This window comes from Microcebus murinus, chromosome 25, assembly GCF_040939455.1.
Source record: "Microcebus murinus isolate Inina chromosome 25, M.murinus_Inina_mat1.0, whole genome shotgun sequence".
NCBI classification, from domain to species: domain Eukaryota; kingdom Metazoa; phylum Chordata; class Mammalia; order Primates; family Cheirogaleidae; genus Microcebus; species Microcebus murinus.
This window is the reverse complement of record NC_134128.1, coordinates 85113-102595: the sequence shown is the minus strand read 5'-3', so window position 1 is coordinate 102595 and position 17483 is coordinate 85113. Positions and strand designations below refer to the sequence as shown.

General features: G+C 64.3%; 5 pseudogenes; all 5 read left to right on the top strand.

Moving 5' to 3' along the window:
• The first annotated feature begins 31 nt into the window (after positions 1–31).
• LOC142864609 (uncharacterized) lies at positions 32–150 on the top strand (annotated as a pseudogene).
• A 3524-nt stretch (positions 151–3674) lies between these two features.
• On the top strand, positions 3675–3793 carry LOC142864502 (uncharacterized; annotated as a pseudogene).
• Positions 3794–7315: 3522 nt separating this feature from the next.
• LOC142864608 (uncharacterized) lies at positions 7316–7434 on the top strand (annotated as a pseudogene).
• A 3523-nt stretch (positions 7435–10957) lies between these two features.
• LOC142864501 (uncharacterized) lies at positions 10958–11076 on the top strand (annotated as a pseudogene).
• Positions 11077–14605: 3529 nt separating this feature from the next.
• LOC142864500 (uncharacterized) lies at positions 14606–14724 on the top strand (annotated as a pseudogene).
• The last annotated feature ends 2759 nt before the right edge of the window (positions 14725–17483 follow it).

Genomic DNA, 17483 nt, shown 5'->3' with positions numbered 1-17483 from the left:
CCTCTTGAGCGGGGCAGGGGCGCCCTCCGCGGTCTACGGCCACACCACCCCGAACGCGCCCCATCTCGTCTGCTCTCAGAAGCTAAGCAGCGTCGGGCCTGGTTAGTACTTGGATAGGAGACCGCCTGGGAATCCCGGGTGCCCTAGGCTTTTTTTTTTTTTTTTTTGCCTGTTGCTCTGTCCCCTTGCTGGGAGCGCGGCGGCGGGGCGGCCGTCCGGCGGATCACCCCCACCCTCAGCGCCCGCCGCGGTGCCTGCCGCCCCAGCCCGCACCGTGGGGCCTCCTCTTGTCCCAAGCGGGGACACCGCCGCCACGGGGCAGCATGCGTGCCATCTGGACTGTCAGGTCTCAGACCAAAGGTCTGGTCTGTGGGAACCGACACGCTGGAGGAAACCTCGAGAGTCTGAGAGGGGAGGGAGTTCCGGAAGGATTCCAGGATGTCACTTTGAGCGAGTATGTGACCAGAACTCGTCCCGTTGCTTTTGGGGTTCTATGGGCTACAGGCAGGAATCTCTGGTGGTGGCACTGGAGGTTGGGGGATCCGGAGTCACACCCAGACCTGCTCGACAGGCCTCCTTTTACTTTTCTTTTCGGATTCATTTTCTTAGAAAGTGTCTCTTATCTCTATGATTGCATTTTCTTTTCTCTCTCTTTTCAAGCAGATGATGGGAGTACAAGTATTGAGGTGACATGTGTTGCCCGTGCCCCCCTCCCCCCTGTCTCCTTATTTATTTCTCATTTTCTCCCAGCGTATTGTGGGGGTACCAATGTTCAGGTCGGGTGCATTGCTCTTTCCCCGCCTCCCCCCTCTGGTCAGAGCTTCAAGTGCGCCCATCCCCCAGTCGGTGCGCACCCACCCCCTCCCTAATGCATGTGTATGCCCACCCCCTCCCCACGCCCGCCCGACACCCACCCGATGAAGGTGATTCCTCGCTGTCCACTTAGGTGTCCATCCGTTCGTACCAATTTGCCGGTGAGCGCGCGCACGTGGTGCTCGTGTGTCCGTTCTTGGGATACCTGGCCTACTGGAACGGGTTCCAGCTCTGGCCAGGAGAACACGAGAGGCGCGCTCTCACCGCTGCTCCTCACAGCCGAATGGCACTCCGTGGTGTCCACGCGCCGCATGTTATTAATGCACTCCTGGATGGATGGGCACTCGGGTCGCTTCCACATCTTTGCGATTGTGAATTGTGCCCTAACTGTCACCCTACCCCTTACCCAGCCCGTCTCCTCTGCCCCTGCCTGACGCGCTCCTCCCCCGCCAGGCCCGTCACTGTCCTCGGCCCCTGCCCCTGCCTGACCGGCCCCTTCCCGCCCCGGCCCGTCACCGTCACCGTCACCGTCCTCTGCCCCTGCCTGACAGGCTCGTCCCCGCCCGGCCCACCACCTGGGCCACTGCCTGACTCGCTCCGCTCCTCCCCGGCCAGGCCCGTCACTGTCCTGGGCCCCTGCCTGACCGGCTCCTTCCCGCCCGGCCTGTCACCGTCCTCTGCCCCTGCCTGACACGCTCCTCCCCGCCCGTCACCGTCCTCGGCCCCTGCCTGACCGGCTCCTCCGTCGCCTGGGCCTTCCAGGGGCTTGGTGTGGACGCTGCTTCCAGGAAGCCCTCCAGGAACCCGGCAGCAGGGCGGCCGCAGCAGTCTGGCGCAGGCATCGCTAAGTCCCCTGCCGGGGACGGGGACGTGCCCCGCTGTGCCGCGGGGGGCCCAGCCTGGTGTCTTCCCTGAGGCCCTGGGGCTGCCGCTCCCCGCAAGGGGAGAGCCTCGGAGGTGGGGACCGCCTCCTGATGGGGACGTCCACGCAGCTCTCCACGTCGGATTCCGGGGCTCTCTGTCCTGCCTGAAGGCCCAGCTGGCCTGCGGGTCCTTAGAGTGGCAGAAACATCCTCAAACTGATATTGCGAGTCCGGTGGTTGTCTGCACTTTTGTGCTGGGCACCCCAGGGAGGCCCAGGGGCTGGCTGGACAACGCGGTCTGCTCGGGTGCTTTGGAGGAGCAACCGATGCCCTTTGGACTTTGGTAGCAGCGTCTCAGGTGTCTCTGAGCCCTGCGCCATGTCGGGGAGGAGGCGGGAGGGGCCGCGACCTGCAGTCGTGTTCCCGGGGTGGCACGGCATGTGGCTTCTTCCACAGGCTGCTTGGCCTGGGCTCCCTGCACCTGGGCCTTTGGGGGACTGGCCCTGTGCTTGCCAACGCTTCCTGCAGGGACCCGGAGCTGGGAGGTGGCATCTCCCAGCCCTGGGCCGGGCAGAGCCCCAGCGGGCCATGCCCACACCCTCTCTCAGCACGGGTCCCCCAGAAGGCTCCTTTGGGACCAGGATTCTCCTGCGGGTGACTTCTTAAAGTCTGGCCCCTGGATGGAGGGGCACCGGGAGTAGAGGAGCCGGAAGCGGAAGGGGGTGCCCATGCGAGGGGACATTTTCAGGCCAAGTACCAGCTTCAGCCTGATCCTCCTGGGAACCCCGGGGTGTACGTCCCACCTCCTGCTTGTCCCGCTCTGAGACAAGGAGCCGGGCTTCGCATTCCCCCAGCAGCCAGTCGTGGGCTGAGGACACCTGGGGCCTTGGGAACTCCCTGGCTTCTCTTTGGATTACCATTTGGAGCTGCTTGGGAATCCTGCCGCCACACACACCCGAGTGCAGGTGTCTTCTGCACGGACTGGGGGCCTCGCGCTTCTGAATGCCACTGGCTCGCCACCCACCCACGGGTGAACCTGGTCAGGGTGCTTTCTCTAAGGAGCAGACTCTGATCCGGGCGGGCTACCGGTGTCTCTGTTTGCTCGTTTCTTTCTTCCATTTCGGGAAAGTCTTCCTTACTGGGTGTGGAAATCTCCTATGCCTTTCCTCGCCTATTCTGTCAGCTTTAAAATTCTCTTTCAGTTGCCACCCTCACAGATGGATTAGGAAACTCTTTTCGGTGCCTTCATTAGTGAAATGACCTCAAGGAAGCTCGAATCCAATATCTAATCGCCGGCTTTTAGCAAGTCCACACCCGAGGGTGGTTGGGGTCCAATCCAGCCCCGGGCCAGGCCCAGGCCCCTTGGACTGGGCCACAGGAGGACACAGAGCAGGGTCCCGGCCCCCACGGGAGCGGTGCCGGCAGTTCTCCAAGGGCTTGGGGGTTTTCCAGAGGTAGGAGATGGAGGGGACTGATTTCTTCAGCGCCCCCCAAACCACCCCGCCCCGCCCCACCCCAGCCATGGGACACATCCCGAGAGACGCCCCTACACTCGCTCCCCTCCCCCATGCGCTGTGCCCCAGCCCTGGCCCTGGGGAATAGGCGGCAGCCCACCCACAGGGCGGGGGCGCAGCTGACAGGGGTTGTGCGGGAGGGCGGCCCCTGGCTGGGGTCAAAGGGTGAGCGCGCGTGCGCAGTCAGCGGCCGCGCGCTGGGGGTGGGGGCGGGTAGGTGAAGGAGGCGAGGTGAGGAGAGGAGGGGGGCTGGAAGGTCTCCACCTTGGCGGGTCCAGCCGTGGAGGCGCATCGTGTCTGTGTGTGTGTGTGTGTGTGTGTAGACAGCCCCCCATCCCACCCCGCCCCGCCACGTCCCTCACCTCAGTCCTCCGGAGTCCGCCCGACCGGGCCGGCGAACTCCACAGGCCCGGCGCGGGTCAGCGCTATCGCGGGGAAGCGCGGTGAGGCTGGCCTCTTGAGCGGGGCAGGGGCGCCCTCCGCGGTCTACGGCCACACCACCCCGAACGCGCCCCATCTCGTCTGCTCTCAGAAGCTAAGCAGCGTCGGGCCTGGTTAGTACTTGGATGGGAGACCGCCTGGGAATCCCGGGTGCCCTAGGCTTTTTTTTTTTTTTTTGCCTGTTGCTCTGTCCCCTTGCTGGGAGCGCGGCGGCGGGGCGGCCGTCCGGCGGATCACCCCCACCCTCAGCGCCCGCCGCGGTGCCTGCCGCCCCAGCCCGCACCGTGGGGCCTCCTCTTGTCCCAAGCCGGGACACCGCCGCCACGGGGCAGCATGCGTGCCATCTGGACTGTCAGGTCTCAGACCAAAGGTCTGGTCTGTGGGAACCGACACGCTGGAGGAAACCTCGAGAGTCTGAGAGGGGAGGGAGTTCCGGAAGGATTCCAGGATGTCACTTTGAGCGAGTATGTGACCAGAACTCGTCCCGTTGCTTTTGGGGTTCTATGGGCTACAGGCAGGAATCTCTGGTGGTGGCACTGGAGGTTGGGGGATCCGGAGTCACACCCAGACCTGCTCGACAGGCCTCCTTTTACTTTTCTTTTCGGATTCATTTTCTTAGAAAGTGTCTCTTATCTCTATGATTGCATTTTCTTTTCTCTCTCTTTTCAAGCAGATGATGGGAGTACAAGTATTGAGGTGACATGTGTTGCCCGTGCCCCCCTCCCCCCTGTCTCCTTATTTATTTCTCATTTTCTCCCAGCGTATTGTGGGGGTACCAATGTTCAGGTCGGGTGCATTGCTCTTTCCCCGCCTCCCCCCTCGGGTCAGAGCTTCAAGTGCGCCCATCCCCCAGTCGGTGCGCACCCACCCCCTCCCTAATGCATGTGTATGCCCACCCCCTCCCCACGCCCGCCCGACACCCACCCGATGAAGGTGATTCCTCGCTGTCCACTTAGGTGTCCATCCGTTCGTACCAATTTGCCGGTGAGCGCGCGCACGTGGTGCTCGTGTGTCCGTTCTTGGGATACCTGGCCTACTGGAACGGGTTCCAGCTCTGGCCAGGAGAACACGAGAGGCGCGCTCTCACCGCTGCTCCTCACAGCCGAATGGCACTCCGTGGTGTCCACGCGCCGCATGTTATTAATGCACTCCTGGATGGATGGGCACTCGGGTCGCTTCCACATCTTTGCGATTGTGAATTGTGCCCTAACTGTCACCCTACCCCTTACCCAGCCCGTCTCCTCTGCCCCTGCCTGACGCGCTCCTCCCCCGCCAGGCCCGTCACTGTCCTCGGCCCCTGCCCCTGCCTGACCGGCCCCTTCCCGCCCCGGCCCGTCACCGTCACCGTCACCGTCCTCTGCCCCTGCCTGACAGGCTCGTCCCCGCCCGGCCCACCACCTGGGCCACTGCCTGACTCGCTCCGCTCCTCCCCGGCCAGGCCCGTCACTGTCCTGGGCCCCTGCCTGACCGGCTCCTTCCCGCCCGGCCTGTCACCGTCCTCTGCCCCTGCCTGACACGCTCCTCCCCGCCCGTCACCGTCCTCGGCCCCTGCCTGACCGGCTCCTCCGTCGCCTGGGCCTTCCAGGGGCTTGGTGTGGACGCTGCTTCCAGGAAGCCCTCCAGGAACCCGGCAGCAGGGCGGCCGCAGCAGTCTGGCGCAGGCATCGCTAAGTCCCCTGCCGGGGACGGGGACGTGCCCCGCTGTGCCGCGGGGGGCCCAGCCTGGTGTCTTCCCTGAGGCCCTGGGGCTGCCGCTCCCCGCAAGGGGAGAGCCTCGGAGGTGGGGACCGCCTCCTGATGGGGACGTCCACGCAGCTCTCCACGTCGGATTCCGGGGCTCTCTGTCCTGCCTGAAGGCCCAGCTGGCCTGCGGGTCCTTAGAGTGGCAGAAACATCCTCAAACTGATATTGCGAGTCCGGTGGTTGTCTGCACTTTTGTGCTGGGCACCCCAGGGAGGCCCAGGGGCTGGCTGGACAACGCGGTCTGCTCGGGTGCTTTGGAGGAGCAACCGATGCCCTTTGGACTTTGGTAGCAGCGTCTCAGGTGTCTCTGAGCCCTGCGCCATGTCGGGGAGGAGGCGGGAGGGTCCGCGACCTGCAGTCGTGTTCCCGGGGTGGCACGGCATGTGGCTTCTTCCACAGGCTGCTTGGCCTGGGCTCCCTGCACCTGGGCCTTTGGGGGACTGGCCCTGTGCTTGCCAACGCTTCCTGCAGGGACCCGGAGCTGGGAGGTGGCATCTCCCAGCCCTGGGCCGGGCAGAGCCCCAGCGGGCCATGCCCACACCCTCTCTCAGCACGGGTCCCCCAGAAGGCTCCTTTGGGACCAGGATTCTCCTGCGGGTGACTTCTTAAAGTCTGGCCCCTGGATGGAGGGGCACCGGGAGTAGAGGAGCCGGAAGCGGAAGGGGGTGCCCATGCGAGGGGACATTTTCAGGCCAAGTACCAGCTTCAGCCTGATCCTCCTGGGAACCCCGGGGTGTACGTCCCACCTCCTGGTTGTCCCGCTCTGAGACAAGGAGCCGGGCTTCGCATTCCCCCAGCAGCCAGTCGTGGGCTGAGGACACCTGGGGCCTTGGGAACTCCCTGGCTTCTCTTTGGATTACCATTTGGAGCTGCTTGGGAATCCTGCCGCCACACACACCCGAGTGCAGGTGTCTTCTGCACGGACTGGGGGCCTCGCGCTTCTGAATGCCACTGGCTCGCCACCCACCCACGGGTGAACCTGGTCAGGGTGCTTTCTCTAAGGAGCAGACTCTGATCCGGGCGGGCTACCGGTGTCTCTGTTTGCTCGTTTCTTTCTTCCATTTCGGGAAAGTCTTCCTTACTGGGTGTGGAAATCTCCTATGCCTTTCCTCGCCTATTCTGTCAGCTTTAAAATTCTCTTTCAGTTGCCACCCTCACAGATGGATTAGGAAACTCTTTTCGGTGCCTTCATTAGTGAAATGACCTCAAGGAAGCTCGAATCCAATATCTAATCGCCGGCTTTTAGCAAGTCCACACCCGAGGGTGGTTGGGGTCCAATCCAGCCCCGGGCCAGGCCCAGGCCCCTTGGACTGGGCCACAGGAGGACACAGAGCAGGGTCCCGGCCCCCACGGGAGCGGTGCCGGCAGTTCTCCAAGGGCTTGGGGGTTTTCCAGAGGTAGGAGATGGAGGGGACTGATTTCTTCAGCGCCCCCCAAACCACCCCGCCCCGCCCCACCCCAGCCATGGGACACATCCCGAGAGACGCCCCTACACTCGCTCCCCTCCCCCATGCGCTGTGCCCCAGCCCTGGCCCTGGGGAATAGGCGGCAGCCCACCCACAGGGCGGGGGCGCAGCTGACAGGGGTTGTGCGGGAGGGCGGCCCCTGGCTGGGGTCAAAGGGTGAGCGCGCGTGCGCAGTCAGCGGCCGCGCGCTGGGGGTGGGGGCGGGTAGGTGAAGGAGGCGAGGTGAGGAGAGGAGGGGGGCTGGAAGGTCTCCACCTTGGCGGGTCCAGCCGTGGAGGCGCATCGTGTCTGTGTGTGTGTGTGTGTGTGTGTAGACAGCCCCCCATCCCACCCCGCCCCGCCACGTCCCTCACCTCAGTCCTCCGGAGTCCGCCCGACCGGGCCGGCGAACTCCACAGGCCCGGCGCGGGTCAGCGCTATCGCGGGGAAGCGCGGTGAGGCTGGCCTCTTGAGCGGGGCAGGGGCGCCCTCCGCGGTCTACGGCCACACCACCCCGAACGCGCCCCATCTCGTCTGCTCTCAGAAGCTAAGCAGCGTCGGGCCTGGTTAGTACTTGGATAGGAGACCGCCTGGGAATCCCGGGTGCCCTAGGCTTTTTTTTTTTTTTTTTGCCTGTTGCTCTGTCCCCTTGCTGGGAGCGCAGCGGCGGGGCGGCCGTCCGGCGGATCACCCCCACCCTCAGCGCCCGCCGCGGTGCCTGCCGCCCCAGCCCGCACCGTGGGGCCTCCTCTTGTCCCAAGCGGGGACACCGCCGCCACGGGGCAGCATGCGTGCCATCTGGACTGTCAGGTCTCAGACCAAAGGTCTGGTCTGTGGGAACCGACACGCTGGAGGAAACCTCGAGAGTCTGAGAGGGGAGGGAGTTCCGGAAGGATTCCAGGATGTCACTTTGAGCGAGTATGTGACCAGAACTCGTCCCGTTGCTTTTGGGGTTCTATGGGCTACACGCAGGAATCTCTGGTGGTGGCACTGGAGGTTGGGGGATCCGGAGTCACACCCAGACCTGCTCGACAGGCCTCCTTTTACTTTTCTTTTCGGATTCATTTTCTTAGAAAGTGTCTCTTATCTCTATGATTGCATTTTCTTTTCTCTCTCTTTTCAAGCAGATGATGGGAGTACAAGTATTGAGGTGACATGTGTTGCCCGTGCCCCCCTCCCCCCTGTCTCCTTATTTATTTCTCATTTTCTCCCAGCGTATTGTGGGGGTACCAATGTTCAGGTCGGGTGCATTGCTCTTTCCCCGCCTCCCCCCTCGGGTCAGAGCTTCAAGTGCGCCCATCCCCCAGTCGGTGCGCACCCACCCCCTCCCTAATGCATGTGTATGCCCACCCCCTCCCCACGCCCGCCCGACACCCACCCGATGAAGGTGATTCCTCGCTGTCCACTTAGGTGTCCATCCGTTCGTACCAATTTGCCGGTGAGCGCGCGCACGTGGTGCTCGTGTGTCCGTTCTTGGGATACCTGGCCTACTGGAACGGGTTCCAGCTCTGGCCAGGAGAACACGAGAGGCGCGCTCTCACCGCTGCTCCTCACAGCCGAATGGCACTCCGTGGTGTCCACGCGCCGCATGTTATTAATGCACTCCTGGATGGATGGGCACTCGGGTCGCTTCCACATCTTTGCGATTGTGAATTGTGCCCTAACTGTCACCCTACCCCTTACCCAGCCCGTCTCCTCTGCCCCTGCCTGACGCGCTCCTCCCCCGCCAGGCCCGTCACTGTCCTCGGCCCCTGCCCCTGCCTGACCGGCCCCTTCCCGCCCCGGCCCGTCACCGTCACCGTCACCGTCCTCTGCCCCTGCCTGACAGGCTCGTCCCCGCCCGGCCCACCACCTGGGCCACTGCCTGACTCGCTCCGCTCCTCCCCGGCCAGGCCCGTCACTGTCCTGGGCCCCTGCCTGACCGGCTCCTTCCCGCCCGGCCTGTCACCGTCCTCTGCCCCTGCCTGACACGCTCCTCCCCGCCCGTCACCGTCCTCGGCCCCTGCCTGACCGGCTCCTCCGTCGCCTGGGCCTTCCAGGGGCTTGGTGTGGACGCTGCTTCCAGGAAGCCCTCCAGGAACCCGGCAGCAGGGCGGCCGCAGCAGTCTGGCGCAGGCATCGCTAAGTCCCCTGCCGGGGACGGGGACGTGCCCCGCTGTGCCGCGGGGGGCCCAGCCTGGTGTCTTCCCTGAGGCCCTGGGGCTGCCGCTCCCCGCAAGGGGAGAGCCTCGGAGGTGGGGACCGCCTCCTGATGGGGACGTCCACGCAGCTCTCCACGTCGGATTCCGGGGCTCTCTGTCCTGCCTGAAGGCCCAGCTGGCCTGCGGGTCCTTAGAGTGGCAGAAACATCCTCAAACTGATATTGCGAGTCCGGTGGTTGTCTGCACTTTTGTGCTGGGCACCCCAGGGAGGCCCAGGGGCTGGCTGGACAACGCGGTCTGCTCGGGTGCTTTGGAGGAGCAACCGATGCCCTTTGGACTTTGGTAGCAGCGTCTCAGGTGTCTCTGAGCCCTGCGCCATGTCGGGGAGGAGGCGGGAGGGTCCGCGACCTGCAGTCGTGTTCCCGGGGTGGCACGGCATGTGGCTTCTTCCACAGGCTGCTTGGCCTGGGCTCCCTGCACCTGGGCCTTTGGGGGACTGGCCCTGTGCTTGCCAACGCTTCCTGCAGGGACCCGGAGCTGGGAGGTGGCATCTCCCAGCCCTGGGCCGGGCAGAGCCCCAGCGGGCCATGCCCACACCCTCTCTCAGCACGGGTCCCCCAGAAGGCTCCTTTGGGACCAGGATTCTCCTGCGGGTGACTTCTTAAAGTCTGGCCCCTGGATGGAGGGGCACCGGGAGTAGAGGAGCCGGAAGCGGAAGGGGGTGCCCATGCGAGGGGACATTTTCAGGCCAAGTACCAGCTTCAGCCTGATCCTCCTGGGAACCCCGGGGTGTACGTCCCACCTCCTGGTTGTCCCGCTCTGAGACAAGGAGCCGGGCTTCGCATTCCCCCAGCAGCCAGTCGTGGGCTGAGGACACCTGGGGCCTTGGGAACTCCCTGGCTTCTCTTTGGATTACCATTTGGAGCTGCTTGGGAATCCTGCCGCCACACACACCCGAGTGCAGGTGTCTTCTGCACGGACTGGGGGCCTCGCGCTTCTGAATGCCACTGGCTCGCCACCCACCCACGGGTGAACCTGGTCAGGGTGCTTTCTCTAAGGAGCAGACTCTGATCCGGGCGGGCTACCGGTGTCTCTGTTTGCTCGTTTCTTTCTTCCATTTCGGGAAAGTCTTCCTTACTGGGTGTGGAAATCTCCTATGCCTTTCCTCGCCTATTCTGTCAGCTTTAAAATTCTCTTTCAGTTGCCACCCTCACAGATGGATTAGGAAACTCTTTTCGGTGCCTTCATTAGTGAAATGACCTCAAGGAAGCTCGAATCCAATATCTAATCGCCGGCTTTTAGCAAGTCCACACCCGAGGGTGGTTGGGGTCCAATCCAGCCCCGGGCCAGGCCCAGGCCCCTTGGACTGGGCCACAGGAGGACACAGAGCAGGGTCCCGGCCCCCACGGGAGCGGTGCCGGCAGTTCTCCAAGGGCTTGGGGGTTTTCCAGAGGTAGGAGATGGAGGGGACTGATTTCTTCAGCGCCCCCCAAACCACCCCGCCCCGCCCCACCCCAGCCATGGGACACATCCCGAGAGACGCCCCTACACTCGCTCCCCTCCCCCATGCGCTGTGCCCCAGCCCTGGCCCTGGGGAATAGGCGGCAGCCCACCCACAGGGCGGGGGCGCAGCTGACAGGGGTTGTGCGGGAGGGCGGCCCCTGGCTGGGGTCAAAGGGTGAGCGCGCGTGCGCAGTCAGCGGCCGCGCGCTGGGGGTGGGGGCGGGTAGGTGAAGGAGGCGAGGTGAGGAGAGGAGGGGGGCTGGAAGGTCTCCACCTTGGCGGGTCCAGCCGTGGAGGCGCATCGTGTCTGTGTGTGTGTGTGTGTGTGTGTAGACAGCCCCCCATCCCACCCCGCCCCGCCACGTCCCTCACCTCAGTCCTCCGGAGTCCGCCCGACCGGGCCGGCGAACTCCACAGGCCCGGCGCGGGTCAGCGCTATCGCGGGGAAGCGCGGTGAGGCTGGCCTCTTGAGCGGGGCAGGGGCGCCCTCCGCGGTCTACGGCCACACCACCCCGAACGCGCCCCATCTCGTCTGCTCTCAGAAGCTAAGCAGCGTCGGGCCTGGTTAGTACTTGGATGGGAGACCGCCTGGGAATCCCGGGTGCCCTAGGCTTTTTTTTTTTTTTTTTGCCTGTTGCTCTGTCCCCTTGCTGGGAGCGCGGCGGCGGGGCGGCCGTCCGGCGGATCACCCCCACCCTCAGCGCCCGCCGCGGTGCCTGCCGCCCCAGCCCGCACCGTGGGGCCTCCTCTTGTCCCAAGCGGGGACACCGCCGCCACGGGGCAGCATGCGTGCCATCTGGACTGTCAGGTCTCAGACCAAAGGTCTGGTCTGTGGGAACCGACACGCTGGAGGAAACCTCGAGAGTCTGAGAGGGGAGGGAGTTCCGGAAGGATTCCAGGATGTCACTTTGAGCGAGTATGTGACCAGAACTCGTCCCGTTGCTTTTGGGGTTCTATGGGCTACAGGCAGGAATCTCTGGTGGTGGCACTGGAGGTTGGGGGATCCGGAGTCACACCCAGACCTGCTCGACAGGCCTCCTTTTACTTTTCTTTTCGGATTCATTTTCTTAGAAAGTGTCTCTTATCTCTATGATTGCATTTTCTTTTCTCTCTCTTTTCAAGCAGATGATGGGAGTACAAGTATTGAGGTGACATGTGTTGCCCGTGCCCCCCTCCCCCCTGTCTCCTTATTTATTTCTCATTTTCTCCCAGCGTATTGTGGGGGTACCAATGTTCAGGTCGGGTGCATTGCTCTTTCCCCGCCTCCCCCCTCTGGTCAGAGCTTCAAGTGCGCCCATCCCCCAGTCGGTGCGCACCCACCCCCTCCCTAATGCATGTGTATGCCCACCCCCTCCCCACGCCCGCCCGACACCCACCCGATGAAGGTGATTCCTCGCTGTCCACTTAGGTGTCCATCCGTTCGTACCAATTTGCCGGTGAGCGCGCGCACGTGGTGCTCGTGTGTCCGTTCTTGGGATACCTGGCCTACTGGAACGGGTTCCAGCTCTGGCCAGGAGAACACGAGAGGCGCGCTCTCACCGCTGCTCCTCACAGCCGAATGGCACTCCGTGGTGTCCACGCGCCGCATGTTATTAATGCACTCCTGGATGGATGGGCACTCGGGTCGCTTCCACATCTTTGCGATTGTGAATTGTGCCCTAACTGTCACCCTACCCCTTACCCAGCCCGTCTCCTCTGCCCCTGCCTGACGCGCTCCTCCCCCGCCAGGCCCGTCACTGTCCTCGGCCCCTGCCCCTGCCTGACCGGCCCCTTCCCGCCCCGGCCCGTCACCGTCACCGTCACCGTCACCGTCCTCTGCCCCTGCCTGACAGGCTCGTCCCCGCCCGGCCCACCACCTGGGCCACTGCCTGACTCGCTCCGCTCCTCCCCGGCCAGGCCCGTCACTGTCCTGGGCCCCTGCCTGACCGGCTCCTTCCCGCCCGGCCTGTCACCGTCCTCGGCCCCTGCCTGACACGCTCCTCCCCGCCCGTCACCGTCCTCGGCCCCTGCCTGACCGGCTCCTCCGTCGCCTGGGCCTTCCAGGGGCTTGGTGTGGACGCTGCTTCCAGGAAGCCCTCCAGGAACCCGGCAGCAGGGCGGCCGCAGCAGTCTGGCGCAGGCATCGCTAAGTCCCCTGCCGGGGACGGGGACGTGCCCCGCTGTGCCGCGGGGGGCCCAGCCTGGTGTCTTCCCTGAGGCCCTGGGGCTGCCGCTCCCCGCAAGGGGAGAGCCTCGGAGGTGGGGACCGCCTCCTGATGGGGACGTCCACGCAGCTCTCCACGTCGGATTCCGGGGCTCTCTGTCCTGCCTGAAGGCCCAGCTGGCCTGCGGGTCCTTAGAGTGGCAGAAACATCCTCAAACTGATATTGCGAGTCCGGTGGTTGTCTGCACTTTTGTGCTGGGCACCCCAGGGAGGCCCAGGGGCTGGCTGGACAACGCGGTCTGCTCGGGTGCTTTGGAGGAGCAACCGATGCCCTTTGGACTTTGGTAGCAGCGTCTCAGGTGTCTCTGAGCCCTGCGCCATGTCGGGGAGGAGGCGGGAGGGGCCGCGACCTGCAGTCGTGTTCCCGGGGTGGCACGGCATGTGGCTTCTTCCACAGGCTGCTTGGCCTGGGCTCCCTGCACCTGGGCCTTTGGGGGACTGGCCCTGTGCTTGCCAACGCTTCCTGCAGGGACCCGGAGCTGGGAGGTGGCATCTCCCAGCCCTGGGCCGGGCAGAGCCCCAGCGGGCCATGCCCACACCCTCTCTCAGCACGGGTCCCCCAGAAGGCTCCTTTGGGACCAGGATTCTCCTGCGGGTGACTTCTTAAAGTCTGGCCCCTGGATGGAGGGGCACCGGGAGTAGAGGAGCCGGAAGCGGAAGGGGGTGCCCATGCGAGGGGACATTTTCAGGCCAAGTACCAGCTTCAGCCTGATCCTCCTGGGAACCCCGGGGTGTACGTCCCACCTCCTGGTTGTCCCGCTCTGAGACAAGGAGCCGGGCTTCGCATTCCCCCAGCAGCCAGTCGTGGGCTGAGGACACCTGGGGCCTTGGGAACTCCCTGGCTTCTCTTTGGATTACCATTTGGAGCTGCTTGGGAATCCTGCCGCCACACACACCCGAGTGCAGGTGTCTTCTGCACGGACTGGGGGCCTCGCGCTTCTGAATGCCACTGGCTCGCCACCCACCCACGGGTGAACCTGGTCAGGGTGCTTTCTCTAAGGAGCAGACTCTGATCCGGGCGGGCTACCGGTGTCTCTGTTTGCTCGTTTCTTTCTTCCATTTCGGGAAAGTCTTCCTTACTGGGTGTGGAAATCTCCTATGCCTTTCCTCGCCTATTCTGTCAGCTTTAAAATTCTCTTTCAGTTGCCACCCTCACAGATGGATTAGGAAACTCTTTTCGGTGCCTTCATTAGTGAAATGACCTCAAGGAAGCTCGAATCCAATATCTAATCGCCGGCTTTTAGCAAGTCCACACCCGAGGGTGGTTGGGGTCCAATCCAGCCCCGGGCCAGGCCCAGGCCCCTTGGACTGGGCCACAGGAGGACACAGAGCAGGGTCCCGGCCCCCACGGGAGCGGTGCCGGCAGTTCTCCAAGGGCTTGGGGGTTTTCCAGAGGTAGGAGATGGAGGGGACTGATTTCTTCAGCGCCCCCCAAACCACCCCGCCCCGCCCCACCCCAGCCATGGGACACATCCCGAGAGACGCCCCTACACTCGCTCCCCTCCCCCATGCGCTGTGCCCCAGCCCTGGCCCTGGGGAATAGGCGGCAGCCCACCCACAGGGCGGGGGCGCAGCTGACAGGGGTTGTGCGGGAGGGCGGCCCCTGGCTGGGGTCAAAGGGTGAGCGCGCGTGCGCAGTCAGCGGCCGCGCGCTGGGGGTGGGGGCGGGTAGGTGAAGGAGGCGAGGTGAGGAGAGGAGGGGGGCTGGAAGGTCTCCACCTTGGCGGGTCCAGCCGTGGAGGCGCATCGTGTCTGTGTGTGTGTGTGTGTGTGTGTAGACAGCCCCCCATCCCACCCCGCCCCGCCACGTCCCTCACCTCAGTCCTCCGGAGTCCGCCCGACCGGGCCGGCGAACTCCACAGGCCCGGCGCGGGTCAGCGCTATCGCGGGGAAGCGCGGTGAGGCTGGCCTCTTGAGCGGGGCAGGGGCGCCCTCCGCGGTCTACGGCCACACCACCCCGAACGCGCCCCATCTCGTCTGCTCTCAGAAGCTAAGCAGCGTCGGGCCTGGTTAGTACTTGGATGGGAGACCGCCTGGGAATCCCGGGTGCCCTAGGCTTTTTTTTTTTTTTTTGCCTGTTGCTCTGTCCCCTTGCTGGGAGCGCGGCGGCGGGGCGGCCGTCCGGCGGATCACCCCCACCCTCAGCGCCCGCCGCGGTGCCTGCCGCCCCAGCCCGCACCGTGGGGCCTCCTCTTGTCCCAAGCCGGGACACCGCCGCCACGGGGCAGCATGCGTGCCATCTGGACTGTCAGGTCTCAGACCAAAGGTCTGGTCTGTGGGAACCGACACGCTGGAGGAAACCTCGAGAGTCTGAGAGGGGAGGGAGTTCCGGAAGGATTCCAGGATGTCACTTTGAGCGAGTATGTGACCAGAACTCGTCCCGTTGCTTTTGGGGTTCTATGGGCTACACGCAGGAATCTCTGGTGGTGGCACTGGAGGTTAGGGGATCCGGAGTCACACCCAGACCTGCTCGACAGGCCTCCTTTTACTTTTCTTTTCGGATTCATTTTCTTAGAAAGTGTCTCTTATCTCTATGATTGCATTTTCTTTTCTCTCTCTTTTCAAGCAGATGATGGGAGTACAAGTATTGAGGTGACATGTGTTGCCCGTGCCCCCCTCCCCCCTGTCTCCTTATTTATTTCTCATTTTCTCCCAGCGTATTGTGGGGGTACCAATGTTCAGGTCGGGTGCATTGCTCTTTCCCGCCTCCCCCCTCGGGTCAGAGCTTCAAGTGCGCCCATCCCCCAGTCGGTGCGCACCCACCCCCTCCCTAATGCATGTGTATGCCCACCCCCTCCCCACGCCCGCCCGACACCCACCCGATGAAGGTGATTCCTCGCTGTCCACTTAGGTGTCCATCCGTTCGTACCAATTTGCCGGTGAGCGCGCGCACGTGGTGCTCGTGTGTCCGTTCTTGGGATACCTGGCCTACTGGAACGGGTTCCAGCTCTGGCCAGGAGAACACGAGAGGCGCGCTCTCACCGCTGCTCCTCACAGCCGAATGGCACTCCGTGGTGTCCACGCGCCGCATGTTATTAATGCACTCCTGGATGGATGGGCACTCGGGTCGCTTCCACATCTTTGCGATTGTGAATTGTGCCCTAACTGTCACCCTACCCCTTACCCAGCCCGTCTCCTCTGCCCCTGCCTGACGCGCTCCTCCCCCGCCAGGCCCGTCACTGTCCTCGGCCCCTGCCCCTGCCTGACCGGCCCCTTCCCGCCCCGGCCCGTCACCGTCACCGTCACCGTCACCGTCCTCTGCCCCTGCCTGACAGGCTCGTCCCCGCCCGGCCCACCACCTGGGCCACTGCCTGACTCGCTCCGCTCCTCCCCGGCCAGGCCCGTCACTGTCCTGGGCCCCTGCCTGACCGGCTCCTTCCCGCCCGGCCTGTCACCGTCCTCGGCCCCTGCCTGACACGCTCCTCCCCGCCCGTCACCGTCCTCGGCCCCTGCCTGACCGGCTCCTCCGTCGCCTGGGCCTTCCAGGGGCTTGGTGTGGACGCTGCTTCCAGGAAGCCCTCCAGGAACCCGGCAGCAGGGCGGCCGCAGCAGTCTGGCGCAGGCATCGCTAAGTCCCCTGCCGGGGACGGGGACGTGCCCCGCTGTGCCGCGGGGGGCCCAGCCTGGTGTCTTCCCTGAGGCCCTGGGGCTGCCGCTCCCCGCAAGGGGAGAGCCTCGGAGGTGGGGACCGCCTCCTGATGGGGACGTCCACGCAGCTCTCCACGTCGGATTCCGGGGCTCTCTGTCCTGCCTGAAGGCCCAGCTGGCCTGCGGGTCCTTAGAGTGGCAGAAACATCCTCAAACTGATATTGCGAGTCCGGTGGTTGTCTGCACTTTTGTGCTGGGCACCCCAGGGAGGCCCAGGGGCTGGCTGGACAACGCGGTCTGCTCGGGTGCTTTGGAGGAGCAACCGATGCCCTTTGGACTTTGGTAGCAGCGTCTCAGGTGTCTCTGAGCCCTGCGCCATGTCGGGGAGGAGGCGGGAGGGGCCGCGACCTGCAGTCGTGTTCCCGGGGTGGCACGGCATGTGGCTTCTTCCACAGGCTGCTTGGCCTGGGCTCCCTGCACCTGGGCCTTTGGGGGACTGGCCCTGTGCTTGCCAACGCTTCCTGCAGGGACCCGGAGCTGGGAGGTGGCATCTCCCAGCCCTGGGCCGGGCAGAACCCCAGCGGGCCATGCCCACAACCTCTCTCAGCACGGGTCCCCCAGAAGGCTCCTTTGGGACCAGGATTCTCCTGCGGGTGACTTCTTAAAGTCTGGCCCCTGGATGGAGGGGCTCCGGGAGTAGAGGAGCCGGAAGCGGAAGGGGGTGCCCATGCGAGGGGACATTTTCAGGCCAAGTACCAGCTTCAGCCTGATCCTCCTGGGAACCCCGGGGTGTACGTTCCACCTCCTGGTTGTCCCCCTCTGAGACAAGGAGCCGGGCTTCGCATTCCCACAGCAGCCAGTCGTGGGCTGAGGACACCTGGGGCCTTGGGAACTCCCTGGCTTCTCTTTGGATTACCATTTGGAGCTGCTTGGGAATCCTGCCGCCACACACACCCGAGTGCAGGTGTCTTCTGCACGGACTGCGGGCCTCGCGCTTCTGAATGCCACTGGCTCGCCACCCACCCACGGGTGAACCTGGTCAGGGTGCTTTCTCTAAGGAGCAGACTCTGATCCGGGCGGGCTACCGGTGTCTCTGTTTGCTCGTTTCTTTCTTCCATTTCGGGAAAGTCTTCCTTACTGGGTGTGGAAATCTCCTATGCCTTTCCTCGCCTATTCTGTCAGCTTTAAAATTCTCTTTCAGTTGCCACCCTCACAGATGGATTAGGAAA